The 7,796-nt window shown below is 32.4% G+C and overlaps 1 pseudogene; it reads right to left on the reverse strand.

Annotated features, from left to right (window-relative positions):
- Positions 1-4,427: 4,427 nt before the first annotated feature.
- On the reverse strand, positions 4,428-4,598 carry LOC123326860 (annotated as a pseudogene).
- Between the last annotated feature and the right edge of the window lie 3,198 nt (positions 4,599-7,796).

Here is a 7,796-nt window from a genome sequence, read left to right on the forward strand (position 1 = left end):
ATGATCCTGGAGTCCCGGGATCGAGTCCCGCATCGGGCTCCCTGCTCGGCAGTGAGCTTGCTTCTTCCTCTGACCCTCCCCCCTCTCATGTGCTCGCTCTCTCTCTCTCTCTCTCTCATTCTGTCTCAAATAAATAAATAAAATCTTAAAAAAAAAAAAAAAAAGAAACTGTTTAATACATATCCTTAGTTTGGGTTTTGAACATTGGTGAGTAGGATTTCATAAATGAAAAATAGAAATTGCAGAAAACAAATATGATTGGGGTTAAAATTGGTGAATTTAACTCTCTGCTAAAGATTCACAGATCACAATTCACAGGGTCACAGTTGAGTGATAATACACCGATTTGTGGGGGGCCTGGGTGGCTCAGTCGTTAAGCATCTGCCTTCCACTCAGGTCATGATCCCAGGGTCCTGGGATCGAGTCCCACATCGGGCTCCCTCCTCGGTGGGAAGCCTGCTTCTCCCTCTCCCACTCCCGCTGCTTGTGTTCCTGCTCTCGCTATCTCTGTCTCTGTCAAATAAATAAATAAAATCTTTAAAAAAAATACACTGATTTATGTATGTCATGTCGTATTAGGATAAAAAATAATGGTCAATACTGGTTCAGGTAATAATAAAATATTGAAATTGAAGGGGTATGTGGGTGATTGAGTCAGTTGAGCATCTGACTCTTGGTTTTGGCTCAGGTCATGATCTCTAGGGTCGTGAGATCAAGCTCAGTGTTGGGCTCTGCTCTCCACACTCAGCAGGGAGTCTGCTTGAGATTCTCTTTCTCCCTCTGCCTCTGTCGCTTCCTCCTCTCAAATAAATAAATAAATCTTTAAAAAATATTGAAATTGAAGATGGTATTTGAGTATTAAGAAAATTCACCAAAGATTACTCTGTATTTTCCAAGTCATCCTGTGCTCTTTATAAATGCCAGAGGCAATGATCCTCTCATTTTACTTGGCTTCTATTTTAAGAGAGGCAGTGTGTATAATCTCAAAATAGTCATAAAAATTATAAGATTGCAAGATAAATATTTACTGTATACCCATCTAGTCCATGGACGTATAGAATTTGATTTAAATTCCTTTATGTTCAGATGAGTCCACAATGCTTTTTTAACTACTATCCAAATGTCCCTAAGTCTTATTTTAATGTATAATCAATAAAAAGCTCCATTATAAAGGGACAGTGGCTGGCTCAGTTGGGGGAGGGTATTACTCTTGATCTTGGGGTTGTAGGTTTGTGACCCACACTGGGTGTAGAGTTTACTTATATATAAAATTTTTAAAAAGCTCCATTATAAAATAAATCCAAAATTAACCTCAAAAATATATTTTAAAATGAATATAATAATTTCTTACACAGCTAATGTCTTATTCCAATGATCCATTTATAAATGTATGAACTATAAAACAATTTCTTTTTACAGTATTACTTGCAAATGAAAATATAAGTATGCCTAAACTTATCCAAATATCTGAATGTATGTTACTTATTTTAAATCTCAAAATCAAATTTGTCCTTTTCATGTTATTCAATACACTAACATTTATTACATTCTCAGTGATTATCAAGATCCCTTTTCAATTACTTACCACATAATAACTATATAGACTCTTTTCTATCAGAAACCTTAACACCAATGCATATAATAGAGATTGATTTCAAACTGTTTTAAAAGAAAAAATATTTAAAATAGTGGGATTATAGGCATTTAACTTTGCAAAATTAAATATGAAATAAATGTTTGCTACTTTTAGAAGGGATACATAGGCATTATCAGAATGTTCATTAACTTTTTGTATTGTTTTCTTTTATGAAACTGCTTAGCAACCCCCAATGTAGCTAATTCTAACTTTCCACTAAAATTATCTAGAAAGAAGGAGAAAATAAGACACCAAAAATAGTACTGAAAATTTCTATTGAAATGTTATCCAAATTTAGAGTGAGTTTCAGAATAATTTGGACTGGATACTAATTTCTTATACCCAGGCTTCTCCTCACAATAAAGAAGTTATCAATGATTAAAAAAAAAAAGGGGGGGGGGCTAGCAATCTAACATGTGCTTTAAAACATTAAAAAAGCATTTAGAGGAATGCCTGGGTGCCTCAGTTGGTTAAGCGTCTGCCTTTGGCTCAGGTCATGATCCCAGGGTCCTGGGATGGAGCACCTCATCAAGCCCCACATCCTGTTCCCTGCTCAGTGGGAAGCCTCTTCTCCCTCTCCCTTCCTCCCAGCTTGTGCTTTCTTGCTCTCTCTCTCTGTCATATAAGTAAATAAATTTGTAAAAAAAAATAAAATCACTGTTACTTGGAGTTATTTCTGGTATATGCAGCCAAAATTAAAACTAACTAATATGGTAGAGGCAACATTATTTTCTATTTGACCTCTCTACCACAGAATTTTTTTTTATTAACATATAATGTATTATTTGTTTCAGGGATACAGGTCTGTGATTCATCAGTCTTATACAATTCACAGCACTCGCCATAACACATACCCTCTCCAATGTCCATTACCCAGCCACTCCAGCCCTCTCACCCCTCTACCACAGAATTTAAAAAATAATTTTATTTATATTAATTCATAAGATCATAAAGTACACATAAAATAAAAATACATAAAAATAAAAAGTATTTTTACTAATAAAAATTACTGCAAATCAGTGGCTAAATATCAATATCCTGATAGAAAAAATATGAATAGGTTTTTTAAAAAAAGAAATGGCAATGTATATGAAAGTATGCAAAGATCATTTAAATAGACTAGTATTTAAAACAATATACAATGATATAAGTCAATTCTATCTCAAAAAATGGAAGAAAGAAAAAATAGATTAAAAATTAAAAAAAATTAATTGAGGTAGTGTATACCATGTTTTGGAAATGATCATCTATCACTGATGATTGGAATGTGATCAGTATAGTATTTTGCAAGGAGATTTTGTTAGCATGTATTGAAATCATTCAAATATGGATAATATTTGAACCAGCAATTTAAGTCCCATAATTTGTTTCATATTATATTTTCATAATTATAGAATTTCTCTTTATTTTTGGTGTTTCAGGTTCTCCAGGCATGTGTACTGTACAAGTACAACTCAAAGACCCGATTTTCCTTCCCTCATAACCTAATAATTCATCGAAATACTTTTCTTTTGGAAGAATTCAGCTAATCTTCCATTATTCATGGCAATACTTGTTTTCATCACTCCATCAGATATGCTTTGTGTTGTTTCATGTCCTTGTTTAGATGTGTACAGATTCCTTATAAAATATTGAACAAATACAAACTCTACCTTTCCTGCCATCTTTGCTTTTCATAATAGTAAGCCTAACCAATCAAACGTTTATCAGAGTTAGAAGAATCAAGGTATTAGAAGTTACAGAGACAATAAAATTCCAAATAGTAAGCATATTTTCTCTTCTTAACACCTCCTTCAACTTTATCTCTCTGCCATACTTGGAAAATAGTCATTTAAGTAATTATTTGGTAGAGAAAAGGGTAAGGTAAGTTGGTTATATATACCATAGTTTCACTTGAAGCCAACCCAACACACATTACTTCAGCTGGGACATAACCTGAGAACCAGAAAAGCATAAGCCCTAGATTCACTGTAGGCTGAACCCCAGCTTTTTCCCCTTGATACAATGGCTTATGTGTCATTTTTTTTTTTTATGTGTCACTTTTCTTGTAGGGTCTCTCAACATTGAAATTAAATGTTCATAGTATCTTTGTGTGCTCTTTATTAGTAAACTTTATTTAAGACCAATAAACACACTGTATTAATAAAAATGGCTTTAGTAAAAGTGTATTAATACCATGAGTGTATTTCTTCCATAAACTTGAAACCTATAAAATGAATCAAATAGAAAGAAATATGAAGAAAACTGTTTCTGCATATTAGAAATGTTAAATATTACCTCTTTTACAATAATAAAATGACCAAAAGTGTTTTCCACATAAAAATGGATAGACTTATTGCTTAATAATACTGTATGATAAGGAAACTACACTTAGTTACATACATAAATACTTTCGTTCATTGTGAAAACATATGGAATATGTGCCTTCAATTTAGACTCCCCCAAATTAAAGACAGGAAGACAGTCACAGAATATCACTGTATCATTTATATTGTCTTGTTTGCTAATGAATCAATTTGAGTGTTTCCTTTTTTAAAAGTCACCAATGAAAATATACTTTTTTTGCCAAGATAGAAAAAATTGTTTGGTATTCTATTTATATTCACCAACTTCTTTAATAGAATTGGAAGTGGCCAATGTTTATTTAAATGATAATAAATAAAAGTGCTATAGGTTTTAACTATGACAGAATAAAAAATGGGTAAGAAATTGGGTTTCAATATTGCTATTGTATTTGATGCCTAAGAAAGTTACATATTACTATGTTAAAAGTATACAGCCTCGTCCATTTTAGGCTTTGACAAAAGCTGTGGATACAGATCTGTCACTCTTCTTGACACAGCACTGACAACAGGCCTATCCCACAGAATGATGAAAACCTAATGCAATAAGAATTTCTAATCTCCCTGCAATCACATATTCTTTCCTACACTTGATCTTAGCCAAAAGGCCGAGAAGCGATTATCACATATTCTTTCCTTGAAGCTCTGCCAGGAAGTGTTTCCTCTGAGAACAATGCTCAAACTTTTCATTACAGAACTCAAAACCACTTAAACTCATACAATTTTAGATACCCACATTTGCATTAAACTTGAAAGATTGGAGTTTAATTCATATGGGGGGGGGTCTCTAAATCTTACTAAGAAATTATAAACACTTTTTTTCTGTCTTGAAAATTAAATGCTCCATAGATGGAGATCACTGGTTTTGTATCAAGTTTGATTTAGCTTTCCCATTTCTTTTGGGATGCTGTGCTTTTGTGGGATGTCATGAATACCTGAGTAAAAGGCAAGAATACAGACAGGAAAACTTGCTTGGGGCTCATTGTTGATAGGGAAAATATGCCTGAATGTGTGGGTGTGTGCATGTGTGTGCATGTGAGTGTGTGTGTCTATATACTTGTCATTCTGTAGAAATTGATTTACACTATATTATTAGGTGATAACATAAAAAAAATTTATTGTCTTCTTTGAGATCACTTGAGTGCATTCAGAGACAATGTCGAACTCTTCTTAAAAAACTCTTTAAAACAAACTGAACTAAACTCATGTGTAACTTGTTTCTGCCTTCCCTGAAAATCCTAATGGAAAGTGACTTTTAGGAAGTTACCATTTAGAAAAAAAAAGAGCTGCTTTCATAAAAATCCAATATTGCAAATGAAAAAACAAAAATTATTTCCATTTCCTCAAGGAATCACTTGGTTTTTAACCTTAGGTTCCAAAGCAGTATTTTAGCAAGGGTCATCGCAATTTTTCTGTAAAAAGCTAACTAAAAAATATTTTTACACTTTGTGGGTCAGAGGTCTCCATTCCATCTATTCAACTGTGCATGAAAGCAGGATGGTTATATAAAACTTTATTTACAAAACAGGAGGTGAGCTATATTTGGCCTGTGAGCTCTAGGTTGTCAAGCCTTGTCATAAAGTATGAATATATGCAAATTATTGTAAAATTTAAGGTGTGAAATCTAAATATTTTCAATTAATAATAGATTAAAGTATGCATGTATAATGAATCTATTCTTACCAATTGTTGTGTATATTCACATTGAAGGCTGTTAGTCTGAAAATGACTCATTAATATTTTTGACATGCACTGGAAATCACTATTTATAACAATATTTCTATTTCATTTTTTAGAAAAGAAAAAAGAGCAAAATAATGCAGACAGAGCTAGAGTGTATTAGGCTAAGTGAAATAAGTCAGAGAAAGACACATATCATATGATTTCACTTGTGGAATTTAAGAAAAAAAACAGATGAACATAGCGGAAGAAAAAAAGAGAGAGAGAGGCAAGTCATAAAATAGACACTTAACTATATAGAACAAACTGAGGATTGCTGGAGGGCAGGTGGGCAAGGGATTGAGTTAAATACATGATGGATATTAAGGAGGGCACTTGTGAGTGTTGTTAAGTGTGTAATGTAAGTGATGTAAGTGATGAATCACTAAATTCTACTCCTGAAACCAATATTACACTATATGTTAACTAACTAGAATTTAAATTAAAACTTTAAAAAATAAAATAACATAAAATAAAATAAATAAAAAGAATGATTATTTTATTAGTTACTTTGTTGTGCACTGAGGATGAAAACAAGGAAAATTTATCTCTCAAGACCATATATTCTAAACGTAATCTGAACTCAAACTGTTAAAATAGAAATGTATACCAAACACAGCTAAAACAGAAAATGTAGGAATTAAATTTATTTGTGGAGGGCAGAAATGCTTAAAAGACTAGTTACACCTATAGTGGGATTGTCCATTCTCTTCCTATCACACAGCAATTCAAAGGCATAAGAATGTAATCATGACTTTTTGGATTTACTGAATAATAATAAATTCTAGTGTAAGGAGAGCACAGAGCAAACATATTTGTTTCAGCATGTCAAATAAGATTGTTACAGGTATGATTTAATCCAATGGTAGGCAAATGAAGAATAATGACCTATGAAAAATATCTAGGTAGTAAAAATTAATAGAAGTTAATGCCTTATTGGATATGTATGTGGCAATGGTGAAGGAGAGTAGCTGTCAAAGAGAACTGGAGGACTGTAACTGGAGTGACTAAATGAACTGGCTTATCATAAACTTAGATTTTAATATAAGAAGGAGGAGACACAACTAGTTGATAATTTAGAACATCATATAGCTGAGGTCCTTATAGGTATTTATAGAAAGGCCATTGGGTCATTAAAATTAAGTGTTTGGGAAAGATAAGCAGCCCTTTAAATACCAGTGATGCATCCCTAATCACATACTCCAGAAATTATCTCATTAAACAAGTGAACTGGATCATAAATGTATTATGTCCATATTAAAATCACAGTCTTTGAAAGACTTATGTGAACATTTAGATGGATAGTACTTCACAATTCTATCAATTACATGTTATTATTATTTAGTTTGGATGTATATTTTGCAGTTAACTTATTCATGAATACTCTGAGATGATTGATTCAAAATTGATTCAATTATAAGAATCATATAAAGGTGGAAAATAGTTTTATGGTTTTTCACAACATCACCTACCCAAGGTCAACTTTTTCATCATTTATAATTATCATTTCAGGGATTCAGTTAAGTAATTGCTTGAATACATGCATGAAAGAAGAATAATTTTGAAATATTTTAGCCCTTTGAAGGTATCCATCTGTCCAATACTTATGAATAAATGGAATAGTCTCTTAGTAAAACAAGTATGGAATTCAGGAATCTTGATGTTCAAAAAGCAACATTATTTATTTTTCTACAACCTGTTACTCAGAAAATATAAACATCACCCAAAACCATAAGATACCTGGGAATAAATCTAACCAAAGAGGCAAAGAATCTGTACTCAGAAAACTATAAAATACTCATGAAAGCAATTGAGGAAGACACAAAGAAATGGAAAAACGTTTCATGCTCATGGATTGGAAGAACAAATATTGTGAAGATGTCAATGCTACCTAGAGCTATCTACACATTCAATGCAATCCCTATCAAAATACCATCCACTTTTTTCAAAGAAATGGAACAAATAATCCTAAAATTTGTATGGAACCGGAAAAGACCCCAAATAGCCAGAGGAATGTTGAAAAAGAAAAGCAAAGCTGGAGGCATCACAATTCAGGACTTCAAGCTCTATTACAAAGCCATAATCATCAAGACAGTTTG

This window comes from Neomonachus schauinslandi, chromosome 1, assembly GCF_002201575.2.
Source record: "Neomonachus schauinslandi chromosome 1, ASM220157v2, whole genome shotgun sequence".
NCBI classification, from domain to species: Eukaryota; Metazoa; Chordata; class Mammalia; order Carnivora; family Phocidae; genus Neomonachus; species Neomonachus schauinslandi.